The sequence below is a fragment of the Tursiops truncatus genome, chromosome 1, assembly GCF_011762595.2.
Source record: "Tursiops truncatus isolate mTurTru1 chromosome 1, mTurTru1.mat.Y, whole genome shotgun sequence".
In the NCBI taxonomy this organism is placed as follows: domain Eukaryota; kingdom Metazoa; phylum Chordata; class Mammalia; order Artiodactyla; family Delphinidae; genus Tursiops; species Tursiops truncatus.
This window is the reverse complement of record NC_047034.1, coordinates 167,577,010-167,601,805: the sequence shown is the minus strand read 5'-3', so window position 1 is coordinate 167,601,805 and position 24,796 is coordinate 167,577,010. Positions and strand designations below refer to the sequence as shown.

The 24,796-nt window shown below is 46.8% G+C and overlaps 1 protein-coding gene and 1 long non-coding RNA gene across 3 annotated transcripts in view; one reads left to right on the top strand and one right to left on the bottom strand.

The window, feature by feature from the left end:
• EIF4G3 (eukaryotic translation initiation factor 4 gamma 3) overlaps positions 1 to 5,860 on the bottom strand; it is a 367,975-nt gene extending 362,115 nt beyond the window's left edge. For both annotated transcript variants that reach the window (XM_033841819.2, XM_033841846.2), the window contains exon 1: positions 5,737 to 5,860. The gene's annotated coding sequence lies outside the window, so the exon portion shown is untranslated. The remainder of the gene's footprint in view (positions 1 to 5,736) is intronic.
• A 10-nt stretch (positions 5,861 to 5,870) lies between these two features.
• Positions 5,871 to 11,654, top strand: LOC141276938 (uncharacterized). The gene is made up of 2 exons (XR_012327349.1): positions 5,871 to 5,947; positions 7,690 to 11,654. It is a non-coding gene; the product is annotated as an uncharacterized lncRNA (long non-coding RNA).
• Positions 11,655 to 24,796: the final 13,142 nt, after the last annotated feature.

The window sequence follows — 24,796 nt, the reverse complement described above, 5'->3', positions numbered from 1 at the left end:
CACAGACAATATAGTCTTCACTAAGTCACAGAAGTATTTCAGTCTGTTTGGCTAAATCTAATATTAATAAAACAAAAACCGGAGGTTTCTTCTCATATGAGCAAGCTGCCTTCCCTATGATCCATGTCAGAATGCCTCTAGTATCAGTAAGTCACCACAGAAACGTGTCACTGACCATCAGACAAACTAAGAAACCATTAATAGGTCTCTATAAATCCTTCCCGCCTACTTGCAAGAACAAAACAAACCTCAAACCATAATCTTCAGAGTTAAAAGCCATTAAAATTCAAGAGTATCACTCTGTAAACTATAAACTAGTCTTACCCCTTCGTTTTAGAGAAGGGGAAACTGATGCCCAAAGTAGTTATGTGACTAGTCCAAGATAACACATTAAAATGGAAAAGCCAGGGCTTCCCTGGTGGCGCAGTGGTTGAGAGTCCGCCTGCCAATGCAGGGGACACGGGTTCGTGCCCCGGTCCGGGAAGATCCCACATGCCACGCAGCGGCTGGGCCCATGAGCCATGGCCGTTGAGCCCGCGCGTCCCGAGCCTGTGCTCCACAACGGGAAAGGCCACAACAGTGAGAGGCCCACGTACCGCAAAAAAAAAAAAAAAATGGAAAAGCCAAACTTGAATCCAGATTTTTTTTTTTTTACTCCAAATCAGGTGGACTTCTCAATATACCAAGTAAAATCTATATTTTAAGGCAAGCAGGTACTGCTTCCCAGCCAAAGTCTAATACCAGAAGGGCAGGGGGGTATTATGGGATGAGTGTGAAGCAGACCAGGAAAGAACCAACCACAGAGATCAGATCTGTTACATATCTTCTCATACTCTAATTCCTCATATTATGATGCAGAAGATATTTTGAATCTACAGCAATAGTGTTTTGATTACCATGTTCTCTGGTACCTCCTTCTAGCTTCTCTGCTCCTGCTAAAAACCTGAAACATGCCTGGAATCCATTTAGTACTAAAATTCTATGCAGCAGCAACAGCAAAGGAATTGTGAAAAGTCAGCAGGCAGAAGGTGAAAGCTCTGGGTAAACCTTGGGTAATTCCTACTCATCCTTCTAATTTAGCTCAGATTTCTTCTAGGAAGCCCTAATTCCTCCTTCCCCCAGGCTAGGCTCTTATAGCAGAGTTACTGTACTTGCCTCATGGTATTCTGTCCGTTTACCTGTCTGGACCAAGTTCTTTGAGGGCAAAGATTTCAACCCCAGACCTAGCACTGAGTATGGCACACAGTAGGTGCTGGATAAATGAACAATTTTAAAACTTGCCACTCAGATTAAAGCTCCAATACAAATAGCAACCCTATTATGATTTAAAACATGGGTTTCAAACATTTTTTAGCAGACGTTTTGTAAAAATCTTATCAGAAACCCCAATGTGGAAAAGCACCATATCAGTCCTTAGGTAATTTAAATTCTCAGTTTGACAGAAAATACCCATAAGCCTAGGACAGGGAGTAGCAGCAGGATGTGACTGATGTGAGCTGATATGCCTCAGGCATCTAACTTTCTTCCTTCTTTATCTCCATCTTGCATTGGTCTCCCTCTCTCCCTTGCTAGAAGAGGATGATGAGGATCTGCTCTCCCAAAGCACAGATCCATCTTTGTTGATGGTGGGGCTTAGGAGTAAACAGACTGCTGGCCACTGCGTAAGCTACCGAGTTCTAGTTGCTAGTTATAAAGGTATTTTGCTGGAGGCCTTGCTAACATCTGAACAAGCAGAAACATGCACTGAATCAAATGTGGCAGGCCTATTCCTATGCTTTAAGACTCAATGAGGTAAAGATAACCTACTTGTCTAGCAGTGTGTGGCTATGAGCTAATTAAAACAAGGTGCAGCATCAGTGCATTCTAGATTACTCCAAAGAGCTCCTTTACTTTATACAGACTTCCCCTAGCTATCAAATATGGGAGGGTATCCTTCCTTCCACTTCCACATGCAGACTTGGTAAGAAGTAGCACAGCATACTACAAAGGACATTCATAAGCTTTGGAGCCATGGTCTGAACTGCAGTCCATTACTTACTAGAGAGACAACTGTGGGAATGTTACTTAACTTCTCTGAACTTTAGTTTCCTCATCTGTAAAATACAGATAGTATTTTACAGATGAGGAATATATACAGACTCATTACAGTCCTTGTGAGAATTAAATAAAATCATGTATGTATGGCTCCTAGAATAGTAGGCACTCAATAAATGAACACTATTGTTATTATTCAGATTTAGCTTTGGTAGAGGCAAAAAAGAAGAAAGCAAATATTAGCTTCAGCCTACAAAACTGAAAATCAACACAGAGCTCAAAAAAAAGGAAAACTGTAATACCAAAAAAAAAAGGGAATATTTGCTTTTAATATATGTCATATCTAAGACAAAATAGCTGAGGACACAAGTCATTTTTGGGTCACCACAGGCCTTTACCAAATTTAGTTCCTTTAAAGAACCCACTGCTCTGATTTCTTAACCAAACCAACTCCCCCCAAACAGTAACTAGACTCCCCAGAAGTGTCAGCAGCCCTGAGAGAAATTACACCCTGAAGTCTTTCCATATAAATAGAACACTGTGTATTCATAACAGACTGCAAAATTGTTCTGTTTAAGTCAGAACTACTTGGGGACCTGAATTCAAACTCATTTATCTTTAATTATCTCAAGGGTGAGCAATTTCCATCTGAAGAATTAGGCTTTTAATGGGGACCCAAGAACTCCCTGAAAATGTAAGCAAGATTTTCTATGCATGTACAATTTTCTGTGGAGAGGATCTACAAGCTTTCATCAAAATGTCAAAGTTGTTTGTTACCCAGAAAAGGTTAAGAATCACTATTGAGATTCTTGGAACCTCATACTGGGAAGCTGAGGTGAGCAAATCTCAAGGCAAGTATCCTAAAGTGCCAATTTCATAAACTATTCATACTGGATTATGTTATAAAACTCTAAGCATATTTCTCCCTTGCCATTAGCACTTTTTATATCAGGGTTTATCTTCTTCTTTCATCCCCACCATTCCTGCCCACCCTCTGCCATGCCCCATCCCTTGCCTCTCAGCAGTCAAAGGCGTCTTTCCATGAAATGGCCTTATGAGCCTGCCACGCCATACCAATGTTTACTTAAGCAGGTTCCGTTTAAATTCAAATTCACTATCATTTCTGATTTGTCACTTGAACCCTAAGTACAAATGAAGGACATCTTGTTACATGAATCTCTAATATTTTTACAAATTTAAAATACTATCTGAACTTATTAATTTAATTCAAACACAACTGCACCCGTATATTTTGAGGAAATGGAGAGTTAATCAAGCCACAGAAAGAGCAACTCCAAATCTGCACTCCAGTCTCAATGCTTCAATGTGTATCAACTTATATACAATGGTTTGTGGTTTGGAAAGTGGTTTCATCAAACAAATACAAATTCCCACACTCAGTCACACTCAGTGTACAAAAGCAGAATTGCTCTATTTCAATCCATTTTTAACCAATTCCCCATTACCATTGATAACATTTCACCATTGGTATGTTCTAATGAAATCTGTAATCTACACTTCATTTACTATACAAGCTTTTAGATTTTAGCAGTTTGTAACCTTTCAATGTGTAAAGCAAAGAGAAGATAATAGAATTGTGAAATACATCAAGAAGAAAATTTAATCTTACTTCGATGACGTGAGGCAAAGTAAAACTTAAAGCCACATAAAACCAAGTATCCTATATTACTACGTATAGGTATGAAAGTTATTTCCACTAGAAATTACATCTTAAATCCCGTTTAACAACTGTTGCAGTGGTACTAACTACTTTTATGTTGCAACCAACTCACAGCTTTTATAAGTCCTTCCTTTGTGAAATGCGCTGAGAAAAAGTACACTTGAAACACTCAAGTCACAGCTCTTTGTGTCCAAGTAACACCACCAAATTCACCAAGCACTGTCATATTCAGTACTCAAGTCCTTACTTAACACTCTGTAGTCAAGAACACATAACTATGGACCTCCTTTCATTTAATTTCCAAAACAGCTCCAAGATGCAGGTAAGGAATAATTTACTTGGTGGCACAGTATAGAAACTTAGAGCCCTAACTAAATATGGGCAATCAAGACCAGAAAAAAAAAACACTGAAATTAAAAAGGAATTTAAACTCACAAAGCATTAAGTCAAGATATGTTTAAGAGATCCAGCAGTGAATTCCACCTTGAAGTAGACATATCAGCCAAACTTCTTCCCCCAGAGTAAAGCAACTAGGGATACTGATCAAAACTAACCAGGTTTTCGAGGCGCAACAAACACTTAGGAATCCCTAACCATTCTCATTGGTGAACAATTCTTAATTGAACAGAATCTTGCAGTTCAACCTTATGAAATCAGTACACACATGACACTGGAATGGAATTTATCTTACTCTGCGCCACCACTGCTTGGATTGAAAAAATGTGGACTAACAATATTCAAAGAACAGAGAAAATGGCACTTGACAGAAACCAAAACGATGACCTGGAATGACTCTAGAAGGGAGATACCTTCCCCTTCTCAAAGCAATGGACACAGACAAGAATCAAACTACAGACTGTGAAATAATCTGTGGACCTCACAGCAGTTAGCTTCTCACTTGCTCAAATACCCTACTCTCTCTAAAAGTCAAACACACGATGACACAAGTACAAAAACACATCTAACATCCAATGATTATTTATTGATTTACACAAATACAACGGATTGGGGGGAGGGATGGATGATGAAATGTTATTCTAAGGTAGCTAATAACGCCTAAGTCTCCGTGAAATTCATGAACTCAATGTTTTACCTTCACCGGCTGGTTTTTAACTAAAATAACTCGTCACCAAGTCTTTTTAATCAAAGCTGTCCAAAAATTCTACAATCAAGCAAATAACATGAAATTAGACACATTCAATACTAGACTTTCCTCCAGGGTCCCTGGTACCCTCTAGACATCAGGCCTATGAAGAGTAACTGAAAGCCCTTTAAAAATATTCAGCATAACACAAGCCTTCCAAGAAGTGAGACTTTTGGGGGTGATGGGTAATGTCTGTTAATTTCCTCTTCCTTTAAAAAGGTCAAACGCAGGGAAGCGTCCGGTTTAACATTTCCTCCCTAGATCGCGTTCCACCACAAACCACAACTCCCCCAATCGCTAAAAAACACTACCCAGAGGGAGTGCTTTCTGCAAAATTTCACCGTAGATTTAAAATCCAACTTACCTCAGGAACGAGCTGAGTTTAGTTTCACACAGGAAATTTACCAAAAGAGTTTATTATGTATTAATAATAATAATTAGAGAAGCCCACCATGCCCCGCTGCAGGGGGAGCTGAAGGGAGATGAGGAGGGTGTAGTCCTCACAACAATCAGAGAAAAGCCTTCCCTGCGGGGCTGGTCACAGGCACCAGCAAATTCGGCCTAATAAGGGGGGGGAGGTAGGGTTTAGGGGAGGAGAGGCGAGGGGGGGAAGGGTCCCCCAGCTCCAAAAGGGAAGGGCTGCAGAAGCAAGGCCGATGGAGCTACTTTTCGCAGTAGTGCAGAGGGTCCCGGGGTGCCCCGTAGTGCTGCTGCCGGGGCACCCCAAAAGCTCCGGCCAAGCCGGGTGCGTGGCCTGGAGGAGCAGCCCCTTCCCTGTGGGCAGTAGCTGCCGGCAGGAGAGTCCCCGGAGGGGCCACAGCCCCCCTGGTCTGCAGCGAAGAGAGCCGAAGGGCCGGCAGGAAGGTGAAAAGGATACTGTTGGGGCGCCTGGGTCTGGAGGGCCCTGATGTTCGGGTGAGGAGGGGCCGCTGCCGCCGCTGCCGCTGCCGCCGCCGCCGCCGCCGGGTGAGGAGGCGGTACCGCTGCTGCTGCCGCCGCCGCCGCCGCCGCCGCCGCCGCCGCCGCTCCGGTGCCGGGTCCGGTTCCTGCTGCAGCCGCTGAGCCTGATTTCAGAGCCGGTTTCTGCGGTAAACTCATGGCAAAGCGAAGCCACCAACCCCCCCAGAGCGGGACCGGGCGCGCCGGGGTGCAGGGGCCGGGGGCAGCGGGGGGGCGGGATGGGGGCAGACCCGGGGAGGCGGCGGGAGCGGGGGGCCGGGGGGAGGCTGGGAGGAGGAGGAGGAGGGAGCCGGGGCCGGTCACACACGCCCGCCGCCGCCGCCGCCGCCGCCGCCGCCGCCGCCGCCGCCGCCGCCGGCAGCAGCAGCCGCCCCGCGGGCCAGCACCACCGGCTGCCGGTCTCCGTGACAACGCGACCCCAGGGGGGGGGCCGGACCCGGCGGGGGCAGGAGGCGGAGAGACCGGACCTTTCACGGCAATATCCTCATGGGCCGGCGGCAGGGGGTCTTTATCCCCCTCCCCGGGGGAAGCGGCGCCCTTCTCGGTAGCGGGGCTCAGGCGATGCCGGCGGATTTTCTTCACTCAACAAGCAGAGCATCCAACATGGCGCTGCGGCCGCCTCCAGCAGTCCGGCAGGACGGCCGCTCGGAAAACTTCGGGCCTTTTCGGAGTAGTTCGGGAGGCCGAGGGTGAGAAGCTCCTTCGGCTCTTTCCGGAGACTGCGAGAGGTCGGGGTTCTTCGGAAACACTCGGGGGCGCCTTCGGCCGCCGTTCGGCAGTTCTCCGGGGAGGACTCGCTTGCTCGGGAAAGATCGGCTAGAGGGGCTTCCAGGCTCGCTGCGGCTGGGGTGCGGGGCGGAAGGAGAGACCAAAGGCGAGGTCTGGTCTGCGAGATCCCTCCTCTGCCGCCCAGCCTCGAAGAACAATGGTAACGGCCCTGGAGCCTGCGGTCCGCAGAGCCCTGTCCGTAGGGGCGGGAGGCAGTGAGGCGAGAAACCTCGGTTACGGTGGGAGGAACTGCTTAACCGGAGTGAAACCGCTGGATAGGAGCCCACCGGGTGGACCTATTAGCATAACAAATAGCACTCGCCGACCCTTAACGCAGTTCCCGTCCATTGTGTCTACATTTCGCCCTTGTCCACCCAGAGGTGAGCGGGATGAGGAGCTCCATTTCCAGAGCACGCTGAGTCTGAGAGAGGGAAAGTGACCGGCCCAAGGTCATCCAGCCAGGAAAGGACAGGGACAAACCTGCATCTGAAATCCAGGTTCATTCGTCCGAATAAACCTTGCCGCTTCCCAAGTTGCCTGGGGACCTGATCCGACCCTCCTTATCTAATCAGCAGCCTTAACTTGGGGATCTGTGGACGGATTCTTCCAAGGCCTGCCCGGAGACTGGAGCGCCTTTTGACCAGCAGACAGTGGTCGGCTTCCCGGTGTCCTATGCGGGCGTAACACTTGGTGATAAGCTCCTTTTCTCCCCAGCAGGACCAGCCAACACCCCCCCACCCCCTGCCCACACACTCCACCCCCAGTTGGGGTCTTGTCCAAGCACAGGATCATTGAGGGGAAAAGAATTGCAGAGATCAGGGAGCAAGCCAGGTAATAACTGTAACCAGGCACTGAGCAGTTCATTATCTCACACAGTCCTGTGAAAGAGGTGGTAATCATTTCACAGTTGTAGAGACTGAGGCACAGGGAGGCTCAATACCATCACACACAGAAGAAGCTGAAAAAATTGAGGCTCGAAACGGGCAAGAGACTTTGCCAAGGTCACATGGAGAGTGTAGTTGGCAGAGACAAAATTAGAGCTGGGTTCTACCTCCTGCTATACTGCCTCACACTGCCTTTTTTTTTTTCAATTCACATAAAGCTCTACACATCGTGGTTGCTTAATTCTTGACAGTCCCTGGGACCTCCAAAAGCTCCCTCTGGGAAGAAGCATCTGGAGGGTGATACCACAACTGCATCTTTCCGGAGAGGGTTTCACAGCTCCTGGTGTAGAAAAGGAAGCATAATCCCCCATCTCCAGACTGGAAGGCAGGAGCCACTTCATACTCTGGAATCCTAAGCCATTTGGATTTGTAACACCTGTTTACCTGGGATTGGATTTTTCTGCTCTTCTCTAGACGTGACTGGCTCCAGGAAAAATTCCCAAGTGGTCCTGCAGTTCCCCAGATTCTCCTTCTATGTTCCAGATCTCAGACTTCCTTATCCCAAGGGAAACCTGCTCCCAGGAAAGAATTTGGCTTCCCATGTATACTAGGGTGATAACAGACTGATCATTGCTTAACTGTTATTCTTTTCTGAGCTAGTTTCATTTCCTAACTTAATAGCTACAAGCATCGGGTGATTACTGTGTGTCTGGTCTTTGCTAAGCACTTTATGAGCATTATCTCTCTTGAAACAGATAGACCTTGGGCAAAATAATGTAAAAGTCCCTGATAAGATTCTGGCCCCAGGCAATCAATGCGGAAGGCTTATAGGGAGCAAGGTCAGAAAGGTAGAGCGCTCTCCTTTCATCCCAATCATAGCCCTGCTCAACACCTCCCGTCCGGCACAGAGAAGCTAATATTTATTGAACACCTCCTGGGTGCCAGGGTACAGCTCTGCTAAACATTCTGCTTAGATTCACTCTTACTCACCTCAACAACTCTGCAAGGTATTATTATATCCCATTCACAAATAAACTGAGGCTTAAAGATATGAAGAAGCAACTTGTATAACTTTCAAGTGGAAATGCTGGCATTCAAACCCAGGCATCTGACTCCAGTTCTGATTTGCCACCATTGCCTTCCACAGACGAACCTCCCCACGCTGGCCAGAGGCACTGTCAACAAGCGAAGCTGATTTTGTGAACTTGCCTGCTGAGAGCCTCCATGGCTCCCCCATTGCCTTCAGGATCCAGTCTAAATTCAAGGCCCTTCAGGATCTGGACTCCGCTTCCATCCTGCCACTCTCCACCTCAGATCCAGAACTGCAGCCACTTTGCTCCACTGCAGACAAAGCCATTCTCTTCCTCTCCCTGGTGTCTGTATGTGGACTACGACCCCAAACCATCCTCTCCCTTCTCAGCCCGTTGGCTTATGCCTGCTCCTGCCTCAAGGCTTGGCTTAGGCCTCGCCTCCTCTGGGCACCCTTTCCTCGCTCCCCAGGCTGAGCTAGGCTCCCCTTCTCTAGGCTCCCAAGTAGATGCTTAAAGCTCAGTGCTGAGCAATAAAGAGTACAGCTGTTGGAATCAGATTACCTGAATTTGATTCTCAGCCCTGCCATTGATTAATTGTATGACCTTGGAGAAATCACATAACCTCTCAAGCCTCAGTTTTCTCATCTGTAAAATGGAGACTCCACCTCTTATCATGAGAAATAAGACAACAAAGTCCAGTCCCTTGCTCATTGTCATAGTTGGATACATTTTAGCTACTATTATTCATTTACATAGGAACATTACCTAGTCATTTAAAATATCGTTGATATCTAGCACTCAATAAAAAGGATGTGAGCTTGCTAAAGGACAGAATAATTGTGAACGGCCAGAGGATTTTCAGGTTACCCTGGAGAAGCCCTGGCTACTGCAGAGCCTAGGCTGGGCCTCACTGCACAGGGAGCGAAAAGGGTGAGAACTTCCTGGAGCAGGCAGTGCTGGCTCACAGGAGGAGTCTTGAATTTTTGACCAGCCAGCCACTGTTCCCAGAGCCCACCACGCTACCCCCAACAGAGACCTGCATTTCCTCCCGGAATCAAAATACCTCTCCATCCTCATTCAGAGAGCCAGCAGACAGGTGAAGACTTGGTTTATGCATCTCCTCGTGGCTGGGTGACGGAGCTTTGCTTATTTGTTATCATGTGGGGTCACTGTGCTGTTTCTCTGAGTGAACTGAAGATTGGGCTCAGGGGGACCCCTTAATTTCTTAATTGAAAACTTTTGAAAGTACTGTCGCAAGCTGGAGCTCTCTGGCCCTTTCATTTTTTTTTTTTCTCCTGGAGGGGACTGGCCTTTTAGCACAACAGAAGCCATCTTCAGTAGCCACAGAAGGTTTGTATGTTATTAGGTGCTCCGCTCTGAGACATGCAAACCTCCACCAAGGCCTGACAAGATAGAGCTGGGCATGGAACTTGCTGACCCAAGATCTAGACCCTAGGCAGTTAAGACATAGAGATGGGAGGCCAAGAACTTTTAAAAAAGAAGGAGGAGGAGGAGGAAGAAAGACCAAAGAAAGAGCAACTACCTGGCACCCATTTGAAATGGACATGAATGGAAGGAGGGAAAGCCCAATGGGAACAGTAAAGAAATATTTTCTCCCATTCCTTATACTGCAGGCCCGTTCATAATTGGCCACGTATGTTCTTCAGTAAAGAGCTGTGCCAGCAGGCCCTGCCCAGCGTCCCAGGGCCCAGTGGTAGGATGCCGTGTAAGGGTGGTAGTTCCTTTCAAAGGTTGTAAACTTTCAGATAGATCTGGACTCTAACCTTACAGACTAGCCAATCAACCCTAAGCAAGTTTCCTAACTTCTCTGGGCCATTTGCAAAATAAAAACAGGAGGTCTGCCTCTAAAGGATTAAAGCAAGACCTAAAGGAGCTGGTCTGTAGAGAGCATCGCCAGGGCCTAGGGCATGGTAGGTACCTCAACAAAGCTTCATGCCTTCCCCTCTTGCCTCCAAGGCAAAGTTTGCTGCCACTTCCACTCCCACTTCTGGGGCCAAGTCGTCCTACCTCTTTGCCCACGGTGTGTGTAACGGTCTTCATTTCTCAGCTGTTCCTGGAGGGGACCACAGCCCCCGCCAGCACTGCGGCAGCAGATGTTTCAGCTTCACCAGGATGCAAGAGGGAACAAAGAATATTATCATAGAATGGTGAAGACAGTAAATTTTATGTTATTTGTATTTACCACATTTTTTTTGAAGTGTTGTAATAGAGTCTAGTCAGGACTGAAGGTGCCTTAGGGGATCACCTTACCCAGTGTCCTGGTTTTAGGGGTAGAGCCCAGATATAAGAAAGGCTTTTTCTCAAGGTCAAACAGCAAGTAAGCAGCACAACCTGGACTGAAACTCATGACCTCTTTTCACTGCTGGACCAAGGTGTTTCTCAAATCTGATACCATCCTCTCATTTAGAAGTTGGATCCCCCTATCCCCCCACCCCCAGTCTTTTCCCACTTCAAGTGTCGGTCATTCCTCCCCGTGTGCCTCTGGAATCACAACCAGTCTTCAGGACTTATTAAACAAGCATTTACTGAGTGACAGCTATGTACCAGGCACTCTTCTGGGCCCCTAGCAAGGACTGGAAGAGAGATAGGTAACTGGGCCTACAAGTTAAATAATCCCCATAATTATTTACATGAAAAAATTAAGGACTTCCCTGGTTGTGCAGTGGTTAAGGATCCGCCTGCCAATGCAGGGGACACAGGTTCGATCCCTGGCCCGGGAAGATCCCACATGCCACGGAGTAACTAAGCCCATGCGCCACAACTGCTGAGCCTGCGCTCTAGAGCCCTCAAGCCACAACTACTCAGCCCGTGTGCCACAACTACTGAAGCCTGCGCGCCTAGAGCCTGTGCTCCGCACCAAAAGAAGCCACCGCAATGAGAAGCCCACACACCGCAACGAAGAGTAGCCCCTGCTCGCCGCAACTAGAGAAAGCCCGCGTGCAACAGTGAAGATACAACGCAGCCAAAAATAAATTAAATCTTAAAAAGAAAAGAAAAGAAAAGTTGAGGTCATGTCACGTTCTCTGCTCAGAGCCCTCCACTGTCCTCACTTCTGAGTTGGAATAAAAACCAAAATCTGTTCAATGACCTACGAGGCCCTACGTGATCTCCATCTCCCACCCCCACCTTTACATCTCAGAGCTTCTCTGCTACTCTCCTCTTCTAGTGCACTGGCCTTTACAATGTTCCTTTTTATATACTCCCTGCCTCAGGGCCTTTGCACTTTCTGTTTCCTGTCCTTGAGATATCTGCACTGCTCATTCCCTCACTTCCTTCACGTCCCTGCTCAAATGTCACCTTATCAGAGAGGCCTTCCCTGATCATCCCTTATAAGTTAGCAACCCACCCCCAGCCCCAGGCTACCCTAACCTACTTTAATTTCCTTCATTACACTCATCACCATCTAACCAGTGACATATTTACATATTCATGAGTTTACTATCTATCCCTCCCCATTAGAATGTTAGCCCTACCGGAGTAGGGATTCTGTCTGTTTTGTTCATTGCTGTATCTCCAGGCCCTAGAATGGTGCCTGACATGTATTGTGTGCTTGTGATATTGTGATTTATAATAAGAAATATATATTTGATCTTCATCCCAATCCTGGTGTAGAGCTCCTAAAACCCTTAGAATTGCCTAAGCAAAGAAAGCAATCAGGTGTCACTTGTTATGTTAATGAAGTGACTTTTGGAAAGCCCTAGGTCACCTAAGTAGGAGGGGCTGGTTGCCAGGGGAAACAACATTGTGATTAGAGGGTTGGAAATCTCAATCCCACCCCCTGACCTCTGGGAAGGGGAGAGGGCTGGAGACTGAGTTCAATCACCAGTGGCCAATGATTTAATCAGTTAAGCCTCTGTGGTGAGGCCTCCGTAAAGACGCAAAAGGACAAGGTTCCGAGGGCTTCCACGTTGATGAACGCATGGAGGTGCTGAGAGAGGCCATGGAAGCTTCACACCCCTTTCCCCATTCTTTGCCCTATGCTGTTCCTGAGTTATATCCTTTTATAATAAACCGGTGATCCAGTAAGTAAAATGTTTGTCTTAGTTCTGTGCTCTGCCCTAGCAAATTAATTGAACCCAAGGAGGGGGGTCATGGGAACCTCCAATCTCTAGCCAGTGGATCAGAAGCACAGGTAACAGTCTGGGCTTGCGACTGTCATGTGAAGCAGGGGGGTGGGGTGGGGCACCCCTGTAGGACTGAGCCCTTAACCTCACCTTATCAGAGAGGCCTTCCCAGACCATCCCTTATAAATGAGCCGTGGGATTTGAAGCTCTCTCCAGGTAGATGGTGTCAGAGTTGAGTTAAATTGTAGGATACTCAGCTGGTGGCTGAGAGCTGTCTCGTGGTGTACTGGAGGGCCCAGTAGATATTTGTGGACTGACTGACACAAAATGACGGCCGCTGTGCGGGCGCGGGTGGTGGAGGTGGGAGGAGAACGAGAGGACGGCGCACGGGTACCACCTCTGACTCTTCAGCCTTCTGCTCTCTGACCTGGCTCGTACAGAATTCAGAATTAGCCTGTCCTTCAAGTTGAACATCACTTGCAAATGCCTTGAACTAATTCCGATTGGGTGTGCCCATCATCCTCAAGACACTGCTTTTCTCTCTACCAGTCAGTTTTGAACAAAACTGGAGTGCATTTTCCTAGAAAGGAGAAAGTGGGCCCAGGGAACCATCCCAAGGAGCCTGGGGGACAAAGAGACCTGGTCCTGATCCCAATTCTGCCACTTATCTTTCTTTCAACTCTTTATTATTATTATTATTATTATTATTGTAAGATACAACATAAAATTCTTTTTAAGTGTACAATTCAGGGCAATCACACTGTTGTGCAGTCATTACATTGTGCATCTCCAGAACTTTTTTGACATCCCAAACTAAAACTCTGTACCCATTGAACAATAACTCCCCATTCTCCCCTCCCTCCAGCCCCTAGCAACCACCATTCTACTTTTTGTCTCTATGAATTTGACTACTCTCGGTACCACATATAAATGGAATCATACAATACTTATGTGTCTGGCTACTTAATATTTTTAAGGTTCACCTTGTGTAGCATGTGTCAAAAATGTAATTCCTTTTCAAGGCTGAATAATAACCCATTGAATGGATATACCACATTTTGTTTATCCATTCATGTATCAGTGGACATTTGAATTGTTTCCACCTTTTGGCTATTGTGACTAATGGTGCTGTGAACAGCGGTGTACAAGTATCTGTTCACAAGTACCAGCTTTCAATTCTTTGGAGTACATGCTTAGAAGTGGAATTGCTGGATCATATGGTAATTCTATGTTTAATTTTTTGCAGAACCATCATACTGTTTATCCACAATGGCTGCACCACTTTATATCCCACCAGCAATGCACAAGGGTTCCAATTTCCCCACATTCTCACCAACACTTGTTTTCTTTTTTCTTTCTTTTTTTTATAATAACCCACCTAATAGGTGTGACGTGGAATTGCATTGTGGTTTTGATTTGTATTTCCCTAGTGAGCATCTTTTCAGGTGCTTACTGACCATTTGATGTCTTCTTCTTCAGAGAAATGTCTATTCAAGTCCTTTGCCCATGTTTGAATTGGGCAGGGGGATTATTGTTGTTGAGTTGTAGAGGTTCCCTCCAGCTCTGCCACTTTTCACTATGTGTCCTTGAGTGAGTTACATAACCCCCCATTGTACCTCAGTTTTCTCAACTGTAAAAAGCAAACTTTTTTTTAACCTATTAATTCCTACCTCCTAGAGCTGTTTTGAGGATTAAGTAAGGTAGCAAGTGGAAAAAAACCATTAGTGTGTCTAGAAGATAAAAACAGTAACAGCTAACATTTACTGAACACTCACTATGTGTCAGGCATTGGGCAAAGCTCTTTACATGTATTAACTCATTTAATTCTCATTACACCCCAGTGGAGATCTGGGTACCAATACTACCCGCACATAGGAAGTGAATCATAACAGGGCCTTCTCTCCTCCCTTGTCTGGCTGTCACCCAACATGGTCAGGAGGTGGCTGCTCGGCCGGGGGCAAGGCAGCGCATGATCTTACTGCTTCCACATCTTATTAGCAGAACCCCCTACATACCAGATCTGCTGAGCTGCCCTGTTCCTGAGATCAACCTGCATGGCCACTGGGTCTGGCCCAGGGAAAGGTCTCTAATACCTGCCCAGCAGGCCTCCAGCACTCTCTAAACCAAGGGACTTCGCACAGTCACCCACATATCCCATCTTGAATCTGGAAACCACATCCTTCTGGCCACCTGGGTGGTCCACCTGGGTGGTCCAGCCTTGCCCTGGCCCTTGTCAAGCCTAATGCCATTTAATCATCCTGCCAAGTTTACTGCCTTGGGAAAATCCTGGATTCCAATTTCCCCCCATCTAATGACTAGAAGAGGAAGCTGGATTTCCAGATGCCCACAGCTGGCTCCCAGCATCAGGCTGGCTCCAGTGATCTCCGTGGGAGCCGGCCTGCCAGCCTGGCCTGGCCTGGCCTGCCAGCACTCCAGACACCTGGAAAAAGGCTGAGGCGCGTTGCTATGCTCTGCCTTTCCCACCAGCATGAGTATGAAAATAGCAGCGATTTAGAATTAATTCTGCAGATGAACATTTTTCAGCTTCCCAAATTTGGCAATCATGCTTTTTCCCCTCCACCCTTGTCACACGCCTTTTCTTCCACTTGAACAGAGAAGTTGAAGAAGGTTTTTGGATTTCACCCTCATGCAGGGAAAGTGGGGATTAGATAGAGGCCAGGTTCCTCAGCCAGGTGCCTAAGGCCCTTTTGCATCTGGCTCTTAGCAATCTCTGCACCCTCAGTTCCCACCACATGCCCCCTGAATGGCCATACACTTTCATGTCTCCCAATCTTTCCAGATGCTGTTTCCTCCACCTGAAGTGTCTCCTGCTCCTGGATTGCCTAGCGAGCTCCTATTTATCCTTCAAAACCCAGCTCAAGTATCATCTTATGGGACAAATTTTCCTTGATTCTCCCTCCTTCCCAGACAAATTTAATCCATCCCCACCTTCTGCTACTTTTGTGCTGGGATATTTTCTTGTGATTCTATCACACTGTGTGCATAAGGGACTTCAATGTAGCCTAGTACCTGGCACATTATAAATACTCAACAGACGTTAGCTTATTTATCTTTTCTATGAAGCTGGAAATGGCCTGAGGATAAGTATCACAACCTGATTTCTGAACATGAAGAAAATAGAAGCCTCTTTCATTTCATGCTGCAGTGTGGCCGGCTTTTGGCTTTGGCCAAAAGCACTAAGTGATATCTTTTTTTTTTTTTTTTTTTCGGTATGCGGGCCTCTCACTGATGTGGCCTCTCCCGTTGCGGAGGACAGGCTCCGGACGCGCAGGCTCAGCGGCCATGGCTCACGGGCCTAGCCGCTCCGCAGCATGTGGGATCTTCCTGGACCGGGGCACGAACCCATGTCCCCTGCATCGGCAGGAGGACTCTCAACCACTGCACCACCAAGGAAGCCCTAAGTGATATCTTTGACCTTCTCAAGCCAAAGTGTTGGGAAGGTACCCCTTAAATAAACATAAAACACCCACATCAGTTATCAACCCAGGTCCAGTAGTCTCTTATTCACACCCACAGCTCCCTGCACTTCTCACACAGGTACTTAACTTGTATCATGGCTGTTCCCTGCTAGAAAGTAAGCTCCCAATGGCAGGGACTATGACGCGCTTTCATTGCTACATGCCCAGAGCCTGGCACTAGACGGCGCTCCGTAAGTAGTTGTGGGATGTATGCTGGTTGAGTTACTGAGTGTAACCCTACTCTGGCAGATTTGGGGGAGCACCTCGATTTGGGCAGGTCAGGGTCCTCTGCCGTACAAGGGTTTCTAGAGGAGCCTTCCCTGCTCTCAGGAGAACACCTGAACACCTCTTTGGCACCATAGCTGAGAAACGTGGGAGAAAGGCCCAGGGCAGTGCTGTTTGACTTCTGCAGCGTAGGGCTTGGGTTTTGGAAAATGCAGGTCTTCGCTCGAATCCCAGTTCTAAAACCTTAGCCCATCACTTCACCTTGCTGGACCTTTATTCCTCTCATCTGTATGAAGGGGATTATAGTAGTTCTAATGTTCCAGCAAAGTTGTGAGGTAGAAAGGCCTAGCTCAGTACTGGACACATAGGAGATCATCAATAAAAGAGTATCCTCTTCCCTCTCCCTTTAACGCTTCTTTTTTTTTTTTTTTTTTTTGCGGTACGCGGGCCTTTCATTGTTGTGGCCTCTCCCGTTGCAGAGCACAGGCTCCGCGGCCATGGCTCACGGGCCCAGCCGCTCCGCGGCATGTGGGATCTTCCCAGACCAGGGCACGAACCCGCGTCCCCTGCATCGGCAGGCGGACTGTCAACCAGTGCGCCACCAGGGAAGCCCTTAACTCTTATCTCTCAAATAGCGGAAGCTCTTTGGGGAGGGGAGCGTCCACATGGCTCCGTTAGAACTGCACACACACAGAACTCTAACTCATGGACCAGAAAGGCACAGCAGTTAAGAGCTCAGGCGCGGGAACCAGGTTGCCTGGGATCAAATCTCAGCTCATTAGCTGTGTGATCTTGGGCAAGACATTTAACCTCTCTGTACCTCACTCTCTTTATCTGTAATAGAGTAATGACGAGATAGCATCGGTCTCAGACTAATAATAAAGACGTGAAACAATGCCTGGTACACGGGAAGCTCTCACGACACCAAAACACAAGCCAGCTCCTGTATTTAGAGTGAAGGTAATACGTGCATAAGATTTGATTCGTTCATCTCATGGCGGCCCATGATTGGATCTGCTGCTGTGACTTGGCGTTTGTGAGGATTTGAATCTCTGGGCTGCCATTTCTGGCTGCCCCTCCCCCCAGTTCCTGGCCCGGAAGTGAGGGGAACCTGGCTGCAGAGTGGTCCAGCGGCCCAAGTAGTGGGTAGAACCCTGGCACTGGAGTTAGCCTGCAGCCTGAGTTTGAATCTCGCACCTTTGCCACTTCCTGGCTAGGCCCCTTTTCCTCTCCATCCCAGTTTCCTGCTAAGAACCACCGTGTCTATCTCACAGGCTGGATTCGAGGATTACAGGAGATAACGTATGCCAAGCACCCAGGATGGGGCCAGGCTGCGTGGTGAATAGTGAGTCCCTTCTCTCCCTCTTGCTGGCACTCCGCCCCTCCCGGCTCTGGCACTGCCTACCAAGTTCAAAAGCGGCTGCTGCAGCTGTCGTTTCTGAAAATACATTCCCTGGCTGCTTTTGCCTTTTCATCCGAGTCTTCCCCGAAGCCTTAAACATTCCCAAATCAAGGGTTTAAAAAGACAAAAAGCCCAAGCTGACCTATCCACGCCACTCATTGTCAGATGTCCGGGGAGGATCTTGCTCTGCCAGTCACTGAACTTGACATTCAACTCCCCCAGTCAATTTCACTCACATCCGACAAGATCAATGAGAAAAGTAGGCAGCAATGATCAAAAGGGCCGGCAAAGGCTCTTGGGGAACTCTCCCAGCAGGAATTCTCGCCACACAAAAGTGCATGCAGGGGGTGCTCCATAAAAGCTCCTCCACTCACAGGCAGCCCTCATGCCCAGAGACACCAAAAAACGGTTACTATGACAACGCTGCTGCAAATGTTATATATAAATGTGTGTGTGTACACAGCCACACAGGGATGCACAGAAATAAACTCTTGGCACAATTTTTTCCTGTTCTAAACATGAAATAACCTGCAAGATTGATTGCTGGAAGAGAGGACAAAGAAGGTTTAGAACAAACATGCTTCCAACAGACTAGCTCTCAGTGATGGACACCTGCTTTGATGTCGGTCTGTTTTGTTTCCTGCATCTGGAATATAGTAGATACTCAATAAATAATTGTTGAATGAATGAATAAATGATGGATAGATGGAAGAAAGGAAGGAAGCAGGGAGAGGTAGGAGGGAGAGAAAGAGAAACAGCCTGGAGTGTCAGGGCTGGAATGGCTCCTACTGAGAATCCACTCTGATCTAACCCTCTGTTTTTCTGTTGGAGAAACTGAGGCTCAGAAAAAGGAAGGAATCTTGCCAAAAGCCACAAAAAGAATTACTAGTAAAACCCCAGTCCTGGATACTAACTAAGCACTTAATGAATGTGAGTCACATTTCCATCTGAATAATAAACATATATTGAGCAATTATTATGTGCCAGCCACTGCGCTAAGTACTTACAGACATTATCTCATAATTTGCAACAGTGCAAGGGATGTGTCAGGATTCCCACTTAACAGAGATGGAAACTGGGGCTTTGACAGGTGAAGTCACTTGACCAAGGTTATTTAGCTAGTTTGTGGTTGGAATGGGGATTAAACCCAGGTGGCTCAAACACCAGGCTCTGAACCCCTACATTTCTCTCTGAAATGAGGGCCGGGGACCTGGGCCAAATGAGGGGGCAGAAGGGAAAACAGGGGCAAGTTGCCCAAGTCGGGGAGCTGTGGGGAAGGACTGAACTCACATTTTCAGGCTCCCAGTCCAGGATTCCTTCAGTTTGTTCACTGCTTTCTAACAAAGGAACTGGAGGCTGGCTCCTGTGGGCCCTAGAGTCAGCCATCTAACTGGGCGAGGGGAGGGCACGCCCTCAGGCTGCCTTTGAATCCCAGGACTCAGCCTGGGGAGGTGGATCAGGGCCGATCCCGAGTCTCTTTAGTGTTTTTGCGCCCTCTGGTGGTCATATCTTAAAACTAGCAAGAATCAGCTCGCTTGCACTTCTAGCAAACTCCCTCTCTAGAACCAGGTTTTTGTCTTGGTGCTCTGGAAGGAAAAGGAAATGGTACACAAGGTCCAAGTGCAGACTCCCTGCTGCCTTAGATGTGTCATGCCCCCCTTTTTCTCTGCTTCCTGACTGGTCTCCTTGCTTCGACTCCAACTCTCCTCCAATCTATTCTCGGCACAGCTGGCAGAACCGCTTTTAAAAACTCAAAGCTGGCCTTCCCTGGTGGCACAGTGGTTGAGAGTCCGCCTGCCGATGCAGGGGACATGGGTTCGTGCCCCGGTCTGGGAAGATCCCACATGCCGCGGAGCGGCTAGGTCCGTGAGCCATGGCCGCTGAGCCTGCGCGTCCGGAGCCTGTGCTCCGCAACGGAAGAGGCCACAACAGTGAGAGGCCCGCGTACCGCAAAAAACAAAACAAAACAAAACAAAACCCCAAAGCTGGTCGTGTCACTCCCCTGCTTATACTCTCCAATAGCTTCCCATTGATCTTAAGATAAAGCCCAATCCTGAGGACGAGGCCAATGGGCATTCCCTCCCCCCGCCCCCTCCGAGCTCCAGCCTCACTGGCTTTCTTCCAGGTGCTTGAGTCTTCCTAATTCAGTCTTTACACCTGCTGTTTGCTTTGCCTGTCACACTCTTCCCTGCTCCCCCCTTTTTTTTGACCATACCATACGGCTTTCGGGATCTTAGTTCCCCGACCAGGGATCAAACCTGGGCCCCAGCAGTGAAAGCCAGGTGTCCTAACCACCACCAGGGAATTCCCACTCTTCCCTGCCCTTTATCTAGCAAATTCCGGCTTGTTCTTCAAGCCTCAGCTCAAAGGTTACCTCCTCGGAGATACACTTTTATATTTACCAGCGCTTTCTTTTTTTTTTTAAATTTTCTTTATTATTATTATATTTTTGGCTGCGTCAGGTCTTAGTCGCGGCAGGCGGGGTCTTCGTTGAGGCACGGAGGATCTTTCGTTGCCGTGCGGGCTCTTCGTTTTGGCACACAGGCTTCTCTCTAGTTGTGGCGTGCAGGTTTTTCTCTCTCTAGTTGTGTTGCCGGGGTTCCAGAGCGCGTGGGCTCTGTAGTTTGCAGCACGCGGGCTCTCTAGTTGAGGCGCGTGAGCTCAGTAGTAGTGGCACGTGGGCTTAGTTGCCCTGCGGCATGTGGGATCTTAGTTCCCCAACCAGGGATCGAACCCCCGTCCCCTGCATTGGAAGGAGGATTCTTTACCACCGGACCACCAGGGAAGTCCCTCCCCCCCCCCCCCCCAGCACTTTCAAGTTTAGAAAGCTCTTTGCAATGGAGATTTCTTGTCCGGTGACTGCTTTTCTTGATAGCTAACAACAAGAACTCTATCTCATTCAATGCTGTATTTTCAGCACCTAGCACAATGCCTAGCACATAGTAGGTTCTAAGTATTTGTTGAATGGATGAGTGAATTAATAAAACAAAACAAAAACCCTTGATATTTATTAAGTACTTTATGCCAGGCACTATTCTAAACTCCTGACAAGTATTAATTAATTGAATTACCACAAAAAAATCTCAAAACCCGTATAACAGATGAGGCAGCTGAGCCCCAAAGTGGTTATTCAACTTGCCCCAGGTGACACAGGGATTTACTGTGGGAGCCAGAATTTAAATCACACAGTCTGAACTGGAGCTTACCTTTTAGTTTGCATCCTCTTTTCCCACAAGTATCCTTACCACACCCACCACCCACACCCTCCTCACGCTCCGTCCAGGTCTCACAGCACTTCTCAGCCTTCACTGCCTCCAAGCCTTTACACAGCTAAGCAAGCAGAGACCCCAGGATCAATCATCCTGTCTATGTGCTTGCTACTCTCCGCTTAAAAGCCCTTTCATAACCATTACCTCATATGAACTCTATGTGAGGTGGGCCTTCTCAGTCCCATTTTTTTTTTTTGTATCAGCCCCATTTTATAAGTGCAGAAACAGACTCAGAAAAGTTCAATGATTTCCTCTGAATATACAATAAGTATGCATTGTGCATTTACTAAGTGCCAAGCATGTAAAGGATTCAGGAAAATGCGTAACAAGTTGCTACAGGCCATCTATGGACCCCCAGAAATCTCAGACACAACATGAGTTTGTACCCTCTTGCAGGTTTCTCTCCACAGACCTCCATCAGGCCTGGAGGAGGGAAGTGGCTGCAGCTGCAGGGAAGGTGGGAAGTCTCAACCTCATCAGGACCCTTCCCCTCTGTAGAATGACGCTGCTGGGGACAGGCAGCAAACCCTCCCGTGCAGGGCACATATGACAACCTATCATAGCTGAGGAAAGTGGGAGGGGCAGGAAACCATCCTGTAGCAGGATCCTATGCCAATACCATTACAAGGCTCCTATCACTGGGGAGGGGCAGGAAACTCTCCCATATGGATCTGCCAAAGATAACAAGGCAGAGTTTTGCTGCCGTGGGGAAGAGGAGCAGGATCACTGAGGAAGCCCCGTCCCCAAGCCCAGGGATACAGTTTGCCAAAGACTGAGGCTGGACCAGGATAAGATACACACCACACCCCCCTCCACCAGGCTAGCAAGCACCAAGTAACAAGCAACAGCAACCCAACCAAGGGATGGAAAGTTGAGGGGTGGACCAGGAGCACTGATTAAAAACCCTCCAGCAACCCAGTCCCCATCTGTTTGAGATGATGCTAGACAAAGTGGAAGCCAGTAGTGCAATGAAGGTAACCATAGCAACAGCAAAGTCCAAACCAGCTCCTGACTACACTGACTTAAGCTCTTACACTAATTGTCTAGCAGAAGATACATACCCATTTCCAGGAATTAATACCATTTCATTTAGTCTCTACCATTCTACACACAATGTCAAGAATTTGGTCAAAAATTATAAAACACTAAAAGGCAAGAAAACCATTGTCAAGAGACAAAGAGTCAACCAAACCAGACTCAGAAATGATGCAGTTGTTGAAACTATTAGACAGGGACTTTTAAACAATCATGATTTATATGTTAGAAACACTAGTGGAAAAGAGGGACCACGTGCATAAACAGATGGGGAATTTCAGCAGAGGTGGAAGTTATGGGTCAAATAGAAAATCTAGAAATAAAAAAAAAAACCACGGTAGCAGAAATGAAGAACGCCTTCTATGGACTCATCACCAGACTCAACAAAACTGAGGAAAGAATTGGTAAACTTGAAGACAGTTCAATAGAAATTATCCAAACTGAAACACAAAGAGAAAAATAAGTGAAAAAACAAAGAAACAGAACAGAGCATCCAAGAGCTGTGGAACAAAATCAGATTATCGAATATATGTGTAACTGGAATCCCAGAAGGAAGAAAGAGAGAAAATGGGCAGGAGAAACACTTGAAGAGATAGTGGATGAGACTTTTCCAAAAATGATGAAAGACATCAAACCATAGATGTAAGAATCACAGAGAACACCAAGTGGGATAAATAATGCCCCCGCCAATAAGAACACAAAAGAAAAAAACACCTAGAAACATCATAGTCAAATTGCTGAAAATCAAAGATAAAGAGAAAATCCTGAAGGCAGACAGAGGGAAAAAAAGATACATTAATACACGCAAAGGAACAAAGATAAGAATTACAGCAGATGTCTTATCAGAAACTACGTTGGAGGACAGAGGGAGCAAAAAGTGCTCACTGAACTGAAAAGGTATCTTGAGATTGAAAAATGAGGGAAGCAGCTTCATGTAATCAATGGATCAGTTTGTTAAAGGATAACTTACAGGGCGGGCAGCGACACATAAGCACTCACAGCTGCACTGCGTACCACCGAGGGGCCATTGGGGCAATTTTATAGTTAACCTAGGGTACGGGGCTATGTGCTTGGAAACACAGAATGCATTCCTAAGTCAAGATTTATGAATAGGTAGCTAGTCTTCTGGGTGCTGGGAATACGTCAGCAAACGTCTTCATCATTGTTTGGGAACTAACAGACCATAGAGGCCACCTGGACCTAACGATCATTAAACATTATCTATTAACTACAAAGCCCTTGATGACAGAGAGGAGAGTTACTACCCAGTACAGCCCAACGTAGGGTCAGTGGAAGGACGGGAGGAACTGAACGGGCCCAAGATGGAGTCAGTGATGCTAACAGCCATACAAACTATACAAGCAAGACAATGAACTGACATCTTTAAAGTGCTGAAGAAACATCAACCCAGAATTCTATTTGCAGCAAGAATATCTTTCAAAGATGAAGGTGCTAGTAACATGAATCCCCACATGGCATAAAATTGCATATGGCTACACACACACACACACACACGATAAATGAGTGCATATAAAAACTTGTGAAATGTAAATAAGGTGTTAATAAGTCTGATTAACAGTATTGTATTAATGTCAGTTTCTTGAATTGACAATGTTAAGTTTTGGTGTTGTACAATAGTTATGTAAGATGTTAACACTGAGGGAATCTAGGTGAAGGGTACACAGGACTTTCTATGCTATTGTTTGCAACTTCCTATGAGTCTATAATTATTTCAAAATAAAAAGCTTTTTTTTTCTTTTTTAATGAAAGCACAACTATTCTATATCATTTGTAGTGGTTAGAGAATCCTATACTTATCTCAAAACTCATAGAACTGTATGCAAAAAAGTCAGTTTTACGGTATATAATTTTTAAAAAATGAGGTGAGGTAAAGACTTCTTCAGATAAACAAAAGCTGAGAGATTTCATCACCAGCAGACCTATACTATAAGAAATCATAAAGGAGTTCTTCATGTGGAAGACTATGATACCAGAATAGGCATTTGGACCTACACAAAGAGATGAAGATCTCCAGAAATGGTTAAAATAAAAGTAAATATAGGGCTTCCCTGGTGGCACAGTGATTGAGAGTCCGCCTGCCGATGCAGCGGACACGGATTCGTGCCCCGGTCCGGGAGGATCCCACATGCTGCAGAGCGGCTGGACCCGTAAGCCATGGCCGCTGAGCCTGTGCGTCCGGAGCCTGTGCTCCGCAACAGGAGAGACCACAACCGTGAGAGGCCCGCGTACCGCAAAAAAAAAAAAAAAAGTAAATATAAAAGGCATGTTTAGACTCTTTTAATCACCTTGAAAGATAATTGAGTATCTAAAGCAAAAATAATAGCGATGTGGATTTATAGCATATACAAAAATAAAATAGATGACAATAATATACAAAAGATGGGAGGGAGGAATTGTGAGTAGACTGTTATAAGTTTCTTTCCCTCTATGTGAAGTAGCATAATATTATTTGAAATCAGATGGAGATTAATTAAAGATGTATATTCTAAATCGCCAAGGCAAGGATTGGCAAACTGTGTCTATGGGCCAAATCCACTCCTCTGCTGTTTTTGTACAACTTGCAAGCTAAGAATTTTTTTTTTTGGCCGCACTGCATGGCACGTGGGATCTTAGTTCCCCGACCAGGGATCGAACCCGCTCAGACCCCGGCGGTGAAAGCGCTGAGTCCTAACCACTGGACCACCAGGGAATTCCCTGCTGCCAAAAGGGACCTATGGCTGTTTACCAGAGTGACCGTGCACTGGGGAAAAGGAAATAATCACATTTTCCAGGGATTAC